The sequence below is a fragment of the Cupressus sempervirens genome, chromosome 11, assembly GCF_028749045.1.
Source record: "Cupressus sempervirens isolate cs-2001-9-10 chromosome 11, ASM2874904v1, whole genome shotgun sequence".
NCBI classification, from domain to species: domain Eukaryota; kingdom Viridiplantae; phylum Streptophyta; class Pinopsida; order Cupressales; family Cupressaceae; genus Cupressus; species Cupressus sempervirens.
In genome coordinates this window covers 3532166-3548702 of record NC_143128.1, presented here as the reverse complement: position 1 = coordinate 3548702, position 16537 = coordinate 3532166, and positions in this window count along the sequence as shown.

Genomic DNA, 16537 nt, shown 5'->3' with positions numbered 1-16537 from the left:
ACCACATCAGAAATGTCATATAGAAAGAAAACAAACACACACACCATACACATGCAAGTATGGGGTAAGTATTCGTAAGAAAACACATATGATAATAAATCACCTAACTAATCATCATGATAGCTACAAACACTGTAATAATCATCATACATATATGAAATATAAAGTACCAAGTAATCTCATCATATATCATTTGAATCTGAAACAATATCCGATAATCTCAAAATAATGTCACTAATAATCATCAACATACAATTGACCTAAAAGATTTTGGCAATGATAACAAAAATGCAACCTAGGGGCAGGCACTACAAGAGAACCTATTAAACCACAAAGGATACCCATTCCAATGGTTGTATGTTGTAGCAAGTGAATTTTGAAAATAAAGCCATGAAAGTACTATTCCAGAATTGATAGTTTTGTGTTTTTAAATTGCATGAATGCTTTAATGGATTAAAAGCTTCATGTCTATATTGGATCCTTCTATTATTGGAATTATTTATTATCCAAGGTCCAAATTTATAGATATAAATTTTCACAACTTAGTGAACTCATATCCATTAGATCATACAATCACTTAGACTTGTAGGTTATTGGCAAATCAACTTTGCAGAAATGTAAACATGCAACATAATAGATTCAATAACACATTTGACACAATGATTTTACATTGAAACCCAATTTGAGAAAAATCACCAGCAACATGCTACTAATTCTCACTCTTTTGAAGTGATGCCATGTGAAAGGTCAACCCTGTTAAAGGTTACAATGCACACTGTTAAATGTGACTTAATTAAAGAATTTCAATCACCCTATTAGGAGTGAGCCTTATTAAAGGACTTTAGATAATTCACTTGGAATGTCACCTAGTTAAAAGACTTACAAATGATTCTTAGTTCAACCTTAATAAAAAGGATTTACCCTAGACTGATACAATGATTAGAGAGTAACAATAAGGCTTGATCTGATAACAACTTACAACTCACTTTGAAAATTATAAATCTCTATTTCAATCATCCATTCTTCTTGGATTCCACACACTTTAGGTCTGATATCTTGTTCACCCTTCATACCCTTATGTCTTCTTACTTTACATGCCAAGTGTAGACTCTATAGTTCGGCCACCATATGAAACAACACCCTAGACTCCTTGTCTTACTTGGGTTCATGTACATTCCAACTGTTGTTTCATGTCTTGTATCCCCTTATAAAGAAAAAATAGATCTTCTATAATTCATCCTCCATCGTCCATTTTAGGGTTAGCAAGGATTAGGTAGGATTCAATGAATATACCCATCTTTGCATTTTATTCCCTTCTAGAAACTTCTCTTTCAATCCTCTTTGAATTCACCACAAAATGGTTTATCTTGAATTTTGTACCACTAACTCATCAAGCTTATCTTCCATACGGTTCACATAATCCAAGAAATCAAACTTATTGGCTTAGATCCATCAAATTCATGACCTTTCTCATAATGTTGACACTCAACATTAACTTTCTTTTGATGCTCAACACATACTGCATTGTTTGACACCTACTATCAAATTACTCAACACTAACTAAAGTTTACCAGTGCTTAACATCAACTAAACTTTACTTGGCTTACACTATGTCAATTGACATACATTGAATTTGACATTTCTCAACTCCAACTAATTTTCTTCTTGTCTTACACTAACTTTGTTGGGCATCTACTATGTAGATTTGTTAAGCTTGGTAGACTTAACTCATTTTACTTGTTCTTCTAAACTTAATTAGTGTATCCATCCTTTGCAAATTTAAGTAGATTAATGCACTATAATATCATTGTCTTAACTGATTTTTGTACTTTTTTTCCATATCATAACTCAACTTTTCCTCTAGGTTCTATTGTTACCTCATTTGATTAAATCATCTTCATCAATCAGACAAATGACAGTACTCAAATCATTTAAGAAATTGTCTAACCAACAAGTAATAGGTTTGACATCAATGACAAAAAAATGATTGAAACACATTTTCATACTTGTATCAATCTATTTTCAACAGCCTCCCTCTTTTGCATTGATGAAAAGCCAAACTTAATGAATACAACCAACACTAATAACAAAAAGAAAATAATTCCTTGTATTAAAATCTCTCCCTTTATCAGCAATTTCCATCTTCTGAATAGGTTACAAAATTCTATTCTAATCAACAGAAAATCAACTCATGTTTATGAATCCCTCTTGTTAATTTCTCATATCTCCCTCTGAGTAGATATACTCTGTTTCTTCTAACTCCCTTGAATTTCTTTCTTCCTATATCTTCTATAATCTCCTTTTTTTGGATTGTTGGATTTATCACTTTCTTTCTTTGTCTTTTTCCCTCTTTGACAACAATGCCAAAGAATTGTCATCTTAATATGTAGATATGAACATTAATAGTTTCTCCCTCTATCACCCAGCTTGTGATTTATTTTTAGCTTCAGCTCTTTGACTACTTTAGGCAACTCCTAAAATAAGATCCACTGCATCGATGTGTAACATATGTCAATCATCTCATTTAATGCAGAAGACTTCTCATGCTTCTTAAATAGCCTTTGATAGGGGTATTACCCCTAGTTTACCTCTTAGATACTCATGAGCATCTTTAGGTAGCACTTTTATGAATATATAAACTATTTTCTCTTTTGTATTAACATATTCCATCTTCACTTCTTTTCCTTGAACTAACTCTCTCATGTAATGATACTTGATAGCAATGTGCTTAGTTTTTGTATGCATCATAGGAATCTTTTATATATTTATAACACTTGTATTATTACAATAAAGTATCACAAGTTCAAAGATTTCCTCATTCATACCTTTTAGTAGCTAATTGATCTATACAATGTTTGTTTAATTTACTATAGCAAGAACATATTTAGCTTTAGTAGTAGATTGAGATGTACAATTTTGTTTCTTGCTAGTCCAAGTAACCAGCCTTTTTCCTAAGAAAATTGCTTCTCTACTTGTGCTCTCTCTATCATCAATATTTCTAGACCAATTAGCACTATTGTAGACTCTTAGTTCAAATTTCTCATTTTTCTTATAGTATAGACCATAGTCTTTTGTTCCTTTTAGATGTCTCGTTATCCTCTTAACTACCATCAAGTGATTCTTCTTGGGATTAGTTTAGAATCTTGCAACTATCCCATCGGATAATGTAATATCAAGTTTTCTGTGTACTAGATATTTCAATTTTCCAATCATAGACCTATAAAATGTTTGATTTACCTCAGTTGAATCATCATTCTTAGACAATTTATGTCTTGTTACCATAGGTGTTCTTTTTGGCTTGGAATCCTCCAATCCAAATTTTTTAAGAATCTCCTTTACATATTTTGGCTAAGTAATGTATATACCATATTTCATCTAATGTACATGCAAATCCACAAAGAACTTGATCTCTCCAAACATAGACATTTCAAATTCTTCTTTCATTTCATTTGGAAAAATCATTACCTAAAGTATCTTGATCTCCAAATATGATATCATCAACAAAAAATTCAGATAGTAAAATACCTTTTCCTTTCTCTATCTTCAAGTATAGATTGTTGTTATCATTAGTCCTCTCAAATCCAATCTTCACAAGATAATTATGAAGCCTTTCATACCATGTTCTTGGTGCTTGCTTCAAACCATATAAAACTTTGTGTAGTCTACATACCATGTTTTTATTGTTAGCATCATCAAATCCCTTTGGTTGTTCTATATAAACTTCTTCTTCCAATATACCATTCAAAAATGCAAACTTAACATCCATTTGATAAATTTTGAAACTTTTGTATGCAGAGTAAGCAAGCAAAGTTCTTACTCCTTCCAATCTTGCAACGGGAGCAAATGTTTCTCCATAGTTTATCCCTTCTTCTTGTGCATATCCTTTACAAAATAATCTTTCCTTATTCATTGTAACTTCTCCGTTTTCATCTAACTTGTTTTTGAACACCCACTTGGTGCCAATCACATTTTTATCTTCTGGTCTAGGAACTAGAGTCAATGTCTTATTTTTATCAATTTTCTCAATCTCTTCTTTCATGGATTTACTCTAGTCCACATCTTCTAAGGAATATTACACTATTTTAGGTTCATTCATGCTAAGAAAACATGTATCATTTCTCAAATGATTCCTTATCATTGGTCTAGCATCTTTATCTCTAATGATTTGTGTAGTAGGGTGATGTCTCTTGACATACTTTGATAGTCTTGATTCTGCTTTGTTTTTCTTATTTGGTATCTCAAATTTTAAATTGCTATGTACATCTCTATCAGGTAGTTAAACATCCTTTTCATGTATACTAATCTTAAAATTAGAATATGCCTTAACTTCATTTTGTAACTTGGCACTTGAATGTATATAAGTTTTTGAATGAAACTCAGCATTCATAATATGTGACTCAATAGTCTTAAACATGCTATTGATTTGCAACCTAATTTACAACATCTTCATTAGTACACATGCCTTCATAAAAAAATAGAAATTATTTTTATTCCTTTAGTTCCTTCATAGGTTTAGCCTCATGTACTTCTTTATATTCATCAAATTTCACATTTTCACTTTCCACAACTTTGTTAGTGTTACTATTTAAACACTTATAAGCTCTACTTCTTGTGGAATAGCCAAGGAATATACCTTCTTCACTTTACATCTAGTTGACCATTCTTGAAATCTTTGATAATATAACACTTGCTTCCAAATATCTTAAAATATTTTATGTTTGGTGAGTATCTATACCATATTTCAAAAGGTTTTGAATGAGTACCTTTCTCAACTTATAAAAGATTCAAGGTGTAGACAACTATACTTACAACTTCTCTCTACTATTTCAAAGCAACATTTTTCTCCATCATGAGTGTCTTAGCATAGTCTACTACAGATCTATTCCTTCTTTTAGCAATTCCATTTTTTGGAGGGTTCCTAGGCGGAGATATTTGTCTTTTGATTCCTCTATCATTACAAAATATGTCAAACTCATTTGATGTAAATTCTCCTCCTCTATCAAATCTCAACATTTTACACTTTTACTTGTTTGCTTCTCAAATCTTACCAAGTACCACTTAAACATTTGGAAAACATCAAATTTTTGTTTTAGTAACATAATTGTCATCATTCTAGAATAATAATCAACAAATATCATAATATACTTATCTCCTTTGTAGCTTTTCACATCAATTGGTCCACACAAGTTAGTATGAACAATCTCTAATATTCCTTTAGAGGTGTTGGTAAATAGATTCTTCATTGTAGAAATGGCGCAATGGAGTGTATGTGGCAAACCATTCACAACAATTGGATAGGCCCTTGATATATAGCCTTCCTTTATGTTTAAAGGGGCAGCTCCCTCATAAGATAAAATTTTGGATTTTTCAATAAATATGAATAGAACTTAGAAAATAAAAAGAAAACCATTGATATAAAATGCATGACATGACTTCGATGTTTCCATAAAAACAATGTAAATGGTTAATGAAAGCAATCAAGAACTATGCTTGAGAGCTATCACTGACACAATGCTTATTCAACAATTCTTGAATACTCATACCATACCATGAAAATAATCATATGATGAATCAACACTTCAACAATTCAGATTCATTAGAAAGAGAAAACCGAATGTACTTTCTTTTATTTCTTAGCACCAAGAACATAAGAAATGACTGATTACAAGAACAACAATTGTACAAAATTTTTAAAATTTGTTTTGTTATAAGAACAAAAGTGTTCCCTATCTCTAAGTCCAAAAAGACCCTTGTTACATTGAGTTTTAGGAATTTATTGCTATTCTAGAATAACTAACCTTTCGAGTTTTTAACTACTCAAAAAGTTAGAGTTTTGGCTACTCGAAAGAGTTCATAGCCGACTCTAACTTTCAATGCTTAACTATAGTTAGAAAAGGTTAAGACATTGACCAAAACTAAAGTTAATTCTAAAGTTGACCCTTTTTACAAAATACATAAATAAAAAGTAAGACAACCTCACACTTCTAAATTCTAACTATGATCACTAATGTTTCCTAAGCTTTCTCTTTGATATGTAGGTGCTACGAATTGCTAAGTCAAGTTTGCCTTGTACACTCTAAATGTTTTGATGACTTGAGAAAAAGTTTTGTTTTTATGATGATTAAACTTTGTATCTTCAGCTTGCATAGCTCATGTCTCTTTTTAAATTCATCCAACTTTATGACATAACTTGGCAAATTTTGAGTACAGGAGTCCAATGCCACTGAGAGATTGCTCAATCTTGTCATAATACTAGCATCTGAACTTTTTTTACTACTAAGTTTAGTGCTGATTTTTGCCTCTATGCATTCCAAAATGGAAGATATGTCTAGATTTTGAGTGTGTTTACTAATAGGAATACCTTCTATGATCATTGGATATATCCCCTAAGTCCTTCTTTTTCAGTAACTTGCATAAGAATTTTTCTCCTTCACCCAATTGTTGATTCATGCTATCATTCTTCCATCTGATGTTTTCCAACCATATGTCAATTTGATCTTCTTCTCCACTGGTTATTAAATTTAGTGATTTGACTATATTGCTGTCCATTCCTTTAATCTCTACTAAATTAGCATCAATTTCTCTCCAGAATGTTTGTTGTTCCTTGAGCATTGTTAACTCCTTTTGAATTTTTTGTTGTATATGATACACTTTGGAAAATGCCACTTTAACCTCCTGAAATAAGCTTGATGCTCATTCTTTCATGATTTTTACCCATGCTTTCACCATCTTACCATAGGTTTGACATTCTCCTATGTCTTGAATGGTTTCTTCATCAAACATCTTCTTGGGATCTCCTATGATTTTTGTAGATGAGCTAGGATCTGGTAAGGAATCAATGACAATCAATCAAATGCATGAAGAAAGCACTCAGAATTGACACTTGAGTTGATTCTTTTCTTGCTTATCTCTCCTTGACTATTCCATTAGGATAGCAGATGACACTTGGAAATTGTGTTCTCTTCCCTCATGGGTAGTCCGGCCTAGATCCACTTTAGTGATGCTAAAATCAAATTCTTTTGCCTCATTTATGTCCTTCTCTATGTTTGGTTGTGCAATTTCAACAAATAAGTTTCCTGAGATAGGATTCACTACTAGCTTGGAATCCATTCTAGTCTTCTTTATCTTTTCACCTTTATGCATTAAATCAGCTATGTCATCTAGATTTTTGCTTCCAATTGAATCATCCTTTTCTTCTTTCTCTCTAAACTTTTTCGTAGCCAAGATGTTGAAATACTGGCAGATGGGCTGATTACTAAAGGAACTTGTAGGAATTTAGATGATAAATACAAGTTATGTACATTTTCTACAATTGGCTCCTCTTGAGTTGCTTCTATGCTTTCAAGAGATAATGAGCATGCAGGAGATGCTATGGATTGAATCATCTCATTCACAAATGATGGTAAAGTGTTCATTTTGGGAGCTTCATCTATCATTTGTTGAATTGGTTTTAAAGTCTTCTCCTTGGGTTTTGATCTCTTCTTCTTGGTGACTACATTGAGTTCACATGATGAAAGTAGATCAACTCCTTTATCCAAATCTTCACCATCACCTCCCCATTGTGTGCTATGTAAAGAGCCTGAAGAAGTAGGGATAAAAGATGGAATGGTTGAAACTAATGTACCTTCCTAAGAATTATTATTATTCTTTGCACTACTTCTTCCTATTTAGTAGCAGTGACTTCTTTGACTTTATTCTTTAACTAGTTTTCAGTTCATTGAATCACAAAGAAAGTCCTTACCTTGAGGTCTTTCAATTATGGTACGGACCAATTAATATATGGAAATTCTAATAATTGTATTTTCTCAAAGAAGAAAGGATCAATCAAGTCTGAACCATCCTCTATTTTTCCTGTCACATCCCATCCCATTTTGTAATCAATAATTTGCTATATTATGAATCTCATTTGGCCCCTTCTTCTCACTTTGAAGTCATTTTCACAATTTTCCCAATAATCTTCCTTTGTAGGGAAATGGAGATAGCCAGGTCCAAGTGCCAAGTTATTTTTAACATACCCACTGCCATCAAATGAGAAGCAACTATGGAAAGAGTATAAAGTTATGTTCACCATGGATCTCTCAATATTTTGAGCATCCAAAGAGGAAAGACAATTTTAGTGTCCAATGCCAATTGGGAAAGGAATTGAACTTTTGTTCCTATAATTTTTTTTTACCTGGCCAATTTTCCTACAAACTTTTGAAAGTACCAACCTATCATCTACGAAGTAAGGCAACAAGAGAGGACAATCTTGAAAACCTCTAACGTAGATGTAGGTGAATCAGGGGTATTGTATGAAGAAGCTACCATAAATACTGATGAGATTGGCTGCTTTAAGGGAAATTTGGAGTCCTATATCTCCCTATAGCTCCCTGGCAGTGTGCATAGAAAAAACATCATTCACCCTCTAGAAGTGTGCATTGCTCTATTATAATTGCAACTGGGGGTAATAATTATAAATTTGCATGGTTAAGCTATACTCCCCATAAGGATTAAGATCGGGCCATGATTTCATACTTGTAATTGTGTACATTAGGTATGAGGACATGTAAAACCCTTGACTTGCATTTAATCCTATTAACTAGTGATGAAGGGCATCGCTAATCATTTCTCCCCAATCTATAAATTGTTTTCTAGTGGTCATGGTATTAATGTAAAAAAAATCCAATCCTAAAAATATTGATCCGTCTGATTTCCCACCACTCTATTGCGAAGAATTATCATATCAAAAATGTCTTCATTAAAGATATTCCTATGTAACACTCTAGGGAACTATGACTGTCCTCGTCTGAGTTGATCCAACCAACTCCTAGCAATGACATTCATACATGTTTTCTTATTTTGATGGAAGTATCCTTGGGCACTTTCTTTAGATATTTCTATGAATTCCTCTCTTAATAGCAATCTGAATGTGATGGAGATAGATACTATATCTAGCCTTGCCACGACATTACCTCCTAAGGTCTTGATGTCCCTGGAATTTTGATCATATGCCTTGATACATTCTAAAACCAATTATGCACTTTGAACTACAAGTAGGTGTCCTCCTGTGTGAGCTAGACCACTTTCTAATGTTTATTGTGCCAGGGGTGATTTATCTTCTCTACTCATCATTTTCCAAAAGTCTACAACTTCCATATGTCCCATCTTTGTATCTGATATCTTACGAAGCATGCATTTTAATATCATAGGAAGCTCTTTACCTTGGAACTTTTACTTCATAGTATCACTTACCAAATCCTTGTCCTAGTGCACTGTCAAATGTGAAGTTGATATTTGCTTTTCTTTGTATCAAACTCCATGTTCCATTTTGTTCAAGCAATTATGAAACTTTATCAAAATCTCTATTTCACTTGAAGGATCCAACATTTATCTGGAGCATTCACAAGACATTTTTTATCCCCTACCAATATCATTTTGGCCCATTTGCTTCTTCTAAACAATGCACACTTTTCATATGCAACTGATGCATTTCATCAAACAAGTCAATAGCTCTACTAGATGAATGTGGGTATACTTAGATTCAACATTCTATCAAGTAGTTTCCATGCACTTTGATATTTTCATTGAACTATTGCAAGTTAAGAAGATGTAAATTACTTCACATTATCCTTTTAAGAGCATTGCCTCTCCAATGGTTCTTCTAAATATTTTAGAAGTAATGAGAATTTCCTAAAACTCGCACTCTTCTCGAATCTCTCTAAATTCTTGACACAAAGGAATTAAGTACTCCTGTTAATATTTCAACATCAAACCAACTTCAAAGATGTTTTACTACCTTCCAATGCATCAACACATTGTGTCAAATATTTGGAATATAAAATCTACTCCAAACTATCTTTACATTGGTCTTCTCATGTGTTTGGTCTAAGGCCTATATTGACTTAGAAATGGCTTACTTTATACAGGAATTTAATCAAATAGTTTGAGTGTCTTTGCTAGAGAATTATTACCAAAGGTGTGGCATGCCTTGTTTTTCTCTGATACACCTTTGTTACAAATTGATATTGCTGAGTTTGATTCAATTATTAAAGTGGTGAGCCTACCTACTAGACCTTCAAGAGTCAGACTAGAATCTGGTATACATCCTAGTTCTTGTATGGAAGGAACTCTAATAGCATAAATGGGAAAAAATGTTCTCAAAAATTTTCTTAGTATAGTCTCATCATCTATATTACAAGTGGATCCCCTTATTGCATTAAAAACATCTTTTATCCTGGAGCAATATTTAGAAACATTGTCACCTTCTTGCATTCTCATATCATCGAACTTACCTCTAAGACTTTCAGATTTGGTTCTTAGAATATTTGTTTCTCCTCCATAAATAGTGTGAAGAGCATCCCACATTTTCTTTGCACTATCACAACCCTTGATATCACCGAAATGGCATAACTCGAGGCAAAGTCAATCTCCAACATTGTATGGTTATGTTCTTTCTTCTTTTTCAGATCTTCAATAGTTAGGGCTCCTATAGGATCAATATTCTTTGTGGTGATGGTAGATTGTACATGATCTCCAAGACCTCCAAGGTATAGCTTCAACAAAATTTTCCATGCAGTAAAGTTATCTCTATTAAGTTTGGGTACCTCTCTTTTTGATATCTTGATCTTTTTCTTCTAGTATCTTCAAACTAGTCCTCGTAGAAGATGACTCTAATACCAATTATTGAAAATATTTAGAATAGTTGAGAGTTGGGGGGTGGGGGGTTGAATTAGTTGTCCAAGGTCTAGATGTAAAAATATAACTTTTCATAGCTTAGTGAACCCATATCCATATAACATATTCATCATGCATGCATCCATTAGATCAAACAATCACTTAAACTTGTAGGTTACTGTCAAATCAAACATTCATAAATGTAAGCATGAAACATAATAGATTCAATAACACATTTGACACAATGATTTTACATGGAAACCCAATTTGAGAAAATCCACTAGTAACATGCTACTAATTCTCACTCTTCTAAAGTGATGCCCTGTGAAAGGCCAACCCTGTTAAATGTTACAATGCACACTGTTAAATGTGACTTGATTAGAGGATTTCAATCACCTTGTTAGGAGTCAGCCTTATCAGAGGACTAGATCATTCACTTGGAATCTTACTATGTTAAAGGATTTACAAATGATTATTAGGTCAACCTTAATCCAAGGATTTACCCCAGATTGATACAATTATTAGAGAGTAATAGTAAGGCTTGATGTAGTAACAACTTACAACTCACTTTGTAGATTGAAAAACTCTATTTCAATCCTCCATTCTACTTGGCTTCCACACACTTTAGCTTTGATAGCTTGTTCACCCTTCAAGAATTCATACTGTTAAGTCTTCTTACTATATAAGCCAATTGAAAACTCTATAATTCAGCCACCATATGAAACAACACCCTAGACTTCTTTTCTTACTTGGGTTCTCGCACCTACCAATTATTGTTTCATGCCCTGTATCCCCTTATAAATAAAAATTAGATCTTCTATCATTCATCCTCCATCATCCATTTTATGGTTAGGAAGGATTAGGTAGGATTCAATGAATCTACCAATCTTTGCATTTTATTCCCTTCTAGAAATTTCTCTTTCAATCTTCTTTGAATTCCCCTCAAAATGGTTTATCTTGAATTCTATGCCACTAGCTCATCAAGCTTATCATCCACATGGTTCACATAATCAAAGAAATCAAACTTGTCAGCTTAGGTCCATCAAATTCATGATCTTTCTCATAATGATGACACTCAGAATTAACTTGATTTTGATACTTGACACATACTACGTTGTTCGGCATCCACTATCAAGTCACTAGGTACAAAATAAATTTTACTAGTGCTTGTCATCAACTAAACTTTACTTGGATTACACTATGTCACTCAACATACACTAAAATTTGACATTTCTCGACTGCAACTAATTTTATTCTTAGCTTATACTAAAATTTCTCGGTACCTACTATGTAGATTTGTTAAGGTTTGTAAACTCAATTCATTTTACTTGTTCTTTTGAACTTAATCAGTGTATCCATCCTTTGCAACCTTAAGTAGATAATCGATGCACTATAATATCATTGTCTCAACCAATCTCTATACTTCTTTTCCATTTCATAACTCAACCTTTCCTATAGGAACTATTCATATTATTACAACACATTTTGATTCATATTACAAGTTCATAGAAGTTTTTTTGTTTGTAGTTTTAAAATCATTTGTAAATTGACTACTTGTTGTTCCTATTTTGGCAATTTTTTGAATAATGACTCCCCACGAACTCTCATCATGGAATCATAATGGGCTTGAGGGATATGGATGTGGAGTCCTTGTAGTTTCTATTTTTTAAGTGATGCCCTAGGCAAGCTATCAATGCATGACTAGGTGATCACAATGCTTGTAAGTTGGTTTTGATTGATTGAATGTTCTAGATAGTTCAATCTGAGAGTTTGGGAAGGAGGAGGGATGTATGAAAAATCCATATATGGATGCTGAAGTTTCCAAGACAATATTTTTTATGAATTTCATCAAACCCTAGCAGATGTTGATATGAAACCCTCAAAACCCTTAATTGTAGGCATAAATATAGATTTGGGGGTGTACAAACAAGTTGAGAATTAGAAACCTCTATAAACTTGAAGTACTCCCAAAAGGGTATTCATAATGGTGATTAGTTTTCCACCTTGTTAAGGGAAATTTGGAGTTATAGCATAAAAACCAAGTTTGGAGGCCTAATTAGGATAATTTTTCCAAATTTGAAGGAATCGATAGGGAAAGCTATGGATTTGGAGACTAGGAGTATAGTGGAAGTATTAAATCCCTCAAGTTGGATTCTAGAGAATAAGTTGGAGTGTTTCCATGGTGGATTAATCCAAGGAGGGAAAAATAACTAGGGCCAAAGGCACACCTAGCAATCCTAACCAACCTTGCAGAGTTAACATAACGAAAGAAAATACACAAAGAGAACAACACCATAGAGAGACAGAACAATATTCCTTTATTGAATCATCAAATAATCATTATATATGCCTAGTTATAAGGCCTTCTAGGTTATAGCTAGATACAAATACATTCCAAATCCAAGATCCAACTTCAAATTCACACCTTCCAGACACATATGCCACAAACTTTCCAAACCTTCCCATTCTATCCTAACTCTAAGCCAAAAAACCCTATTTATACTTGCCAAAATGGCTTATAAAACATTTTAGAACATGACAAAATAGAAAGTTCACCCCAATAATGGTTTGCACACATTCCAAGAAAAAATCTAATTATAAACTTTCAAAATTAATCCCACAAGTTTACTCCCATCAAAAATGCAAAAATATATCCAAAATGATGACACTCAAAATCAACAAGAACACTCGGCACATGAAGAATAGCTCGACACACATTATGGAACATGACACACATTGCAGAGTGAGATGGGATAACATGCTAACCCAAGTGGGTAACATGACATGGGATAACTTCAACTCTGCTTATATTTCAAAATTACTAGCACTCCACGATTGTTGCAACTAGGAAATGACTATAACTTGACAACAATTGGCAGAATGAACACAAATGAGCAAGACAACATGTCAACCTTGGAGGTTCCTACATTAGACAACCAAGATAGAAAGAAATGGTTCTCCTAAATCATGCAAGTGTTACAACCTAAGCTGGATCTAACTTAGATTGAGAAATCCATGTAGCATCTTCAACTAGTCTATTCTTCCACTTTACCAAATATTCATAGTACTCTTTTCCTCTTATGCTTTTACCAACTCTCTGATCCAATATCTATTTAATCTCTTGAATTTTCTTCTTAGGATAATCATCAACTAAAACAAATTCATTATCTAACTCATGATACTTATATAGGTCAATGACATTGAATATATAAGACATATCCATGTCATTAGGTAACTAAACTTCATAAGCAATTTCACTGTCAAACTTCTTCAAGATCTCACAAGGTCCAAACTTCTTCATCTTCAGCTTACTATATGTTCCAACTGTAAATGTTTCTTTCTTCAAATGAACCATTACCTCATCTCCAATTTCAAAAACATGATGTCTTCTAGACTTATTAGCATTCTCCTTGTACTTCTGATTACTTTATTCCAACTTTAGGTTTACTTTTGCAAAGGCTCAATAGAATTGATGTAGGGGACTCCCCTTAATACCATAAACTCATAACAAAAACAAAGAAACAATAGCAAATTTGAGAAACAAAATATGGACTTCTTATTATCGCCATAAATGCAGAATTACACAATTCTCAATTACAATATGCTAACCCAAATGGGCACCTTCATTATAGAAATTCACAAGATAGTGCTACAGACTATCACCTAGAGATGTCCTAGACAATCTTCAACCTTTCTTAAATAGGTAATTTTATGCCACCCAAGAAGGTTCTAGATGCTTAAACTTGATACCTAGGGCCGAAAGAACCTAACAATACACAGAGTCAACCAAATACATCTTTGACAAATTATTTTATAAATTTCGGTAGCCCAACTTTCGAAGGACATAACTCACAAACTGTTGCTCCGATTGGCTATTATAACCACTTTTTTGAAACACCAGCTTTTGATCTACAAGCTTAGAACAGCGCTAGCACCTTTCATTGAGTTTTTAGACCTCATTCGAGCACTCTAAGGTCTTTAGCAGTGAGCCTAAAGATTTTTCTACAAATTTTTCCACCGAAAAACCACAATAACTTCTCTGATACTATTGCTTGAGCAATGAGATTTTTATGGTAGGCTTAAAACTCTAAAATGAACCTTCCTATAGAAAATGAGAACATTTTGAGCTTATATGACAAACTTACTAAGAATAGTAAGCTCTCATAAATAGTAACCACCCTGTCTACTAGTCCTTATTAAAATAAAAAAGGCTGAAAATAAAATATTTTTGGGTGATGCAAGATTAGCCTTACACCTAGGATGCTCCTGCATCAAAAATTAACAAATTTTTCTCTTGCAAAACTTCTCTTCTCTTCACCAGCAACATCCCCTAAATTTGATACTCCTCTAGGCTTCATTCTAGTAACAATCTCAAAAGGTTTCTTCCCTATACTTCTATTCACAGATTTATTAGATGCAAACTTAGCTTGTGCCAATACGATCTCCCAATTATGTGTTTCATCTTGAACTAAGCATCTCAGAAAATTACCCAAGCTTCTATTCACAATCTCTATCTGTCCATCCGTCTGTGGATAGAATGTAGAACTAAACTTTAGCTCAGTACCTACTTTCTTCCACAAAGTTCTCCAAAAATAACTAACTAACTTATTGTCTCCATCATAAATAATACTTCTCAGTAATCCGTGCAATATAACAATCTCTTTGAAGAAAATTTCAGCAACAAGCTCAACATATGATGTCTTCTTACATGGTATAAAATGAGCCATTTTAGAAAATCTATCCACAACAAAAAAATATAGAATCATACCCCTTTGCTATTTTAGGCAATCCAAGAACAAAATCCATACTAATGTCACTCCAAGGTTTCCAAGAATAAAAATAGGTGTATAAAATCTAGTATTCTTACTTAGTTCGCAACTTGACAAACTCCACAACTCTTTACAAATTTAAAAACATCATTTTACATCTATGGCGAATAATACTTCTCCTTCAACAAACTCAATGTCAAGCCAACCCACCACTATGATTTTCCTTAATTAGATTAACTCTCATAGAACTTCTAGGGGTACACAATTGAATACCCTTGAACAACATACCGTCTTGAATAAAATATTCATCATACTTACTAATGTGATCTCTTAGATTTGGTGCTCTGCACTCTCTCGATGCCTTAGAAAAATCAGGATCAATATCATATAACTCTTTCATCTCATCAAAACCAAGAATTTCAATCTTCATCTCAATCAATAGCGAATGTCTTCTACTCAATGCATCAACAACTCTGTTACTAACTCCACTCTTATGCTTAATCACAAATGTAAAACTCTACAAAACTCAACCCACTTTGTATGTCTCTAGTTCAATTTATGTTGACTTCCCCAGTACTATAAATCTTTATGATCAATATACAACACAAACTCCTTAGGAAACAAATAATGTCTTCACTTCTTCAAAGCTTGAACAATAGCATAAAACTCTTGATCATACACATAATAATTCCTTTTAGCATCATTCAACTTCTCACTAAAGAGAGTAACAGGTTTACATCCTTGACTCAATACAACTCCTATTGCTCTACCACTTGCATTACATTTGAAATAACTTATTGAAATCAGGCAAAGCCAATATAGGTGTATGGTCCCCTAAAATGGTCACCTAGACTATGGCCCCCCATTATTCAATATATCAAATTTCTTCAATTAAAGGTTTGCAATATTTTATTAAATCAATTCAAATCAATTTCTTTGATGAAATTGTAATTAATTTAATTATTTCAATATCTACTAAAAGGTTTGATCATTTTATCCCAAGTCTTATTTAATTAAAAGACAACCTCTCTTTTAATTAAATAATTAATTAAGAGAAAAACCTCTCTTTTAATTTAATTAAATATTTCCTATTTAATTAAAGGAACTTGCTCCTT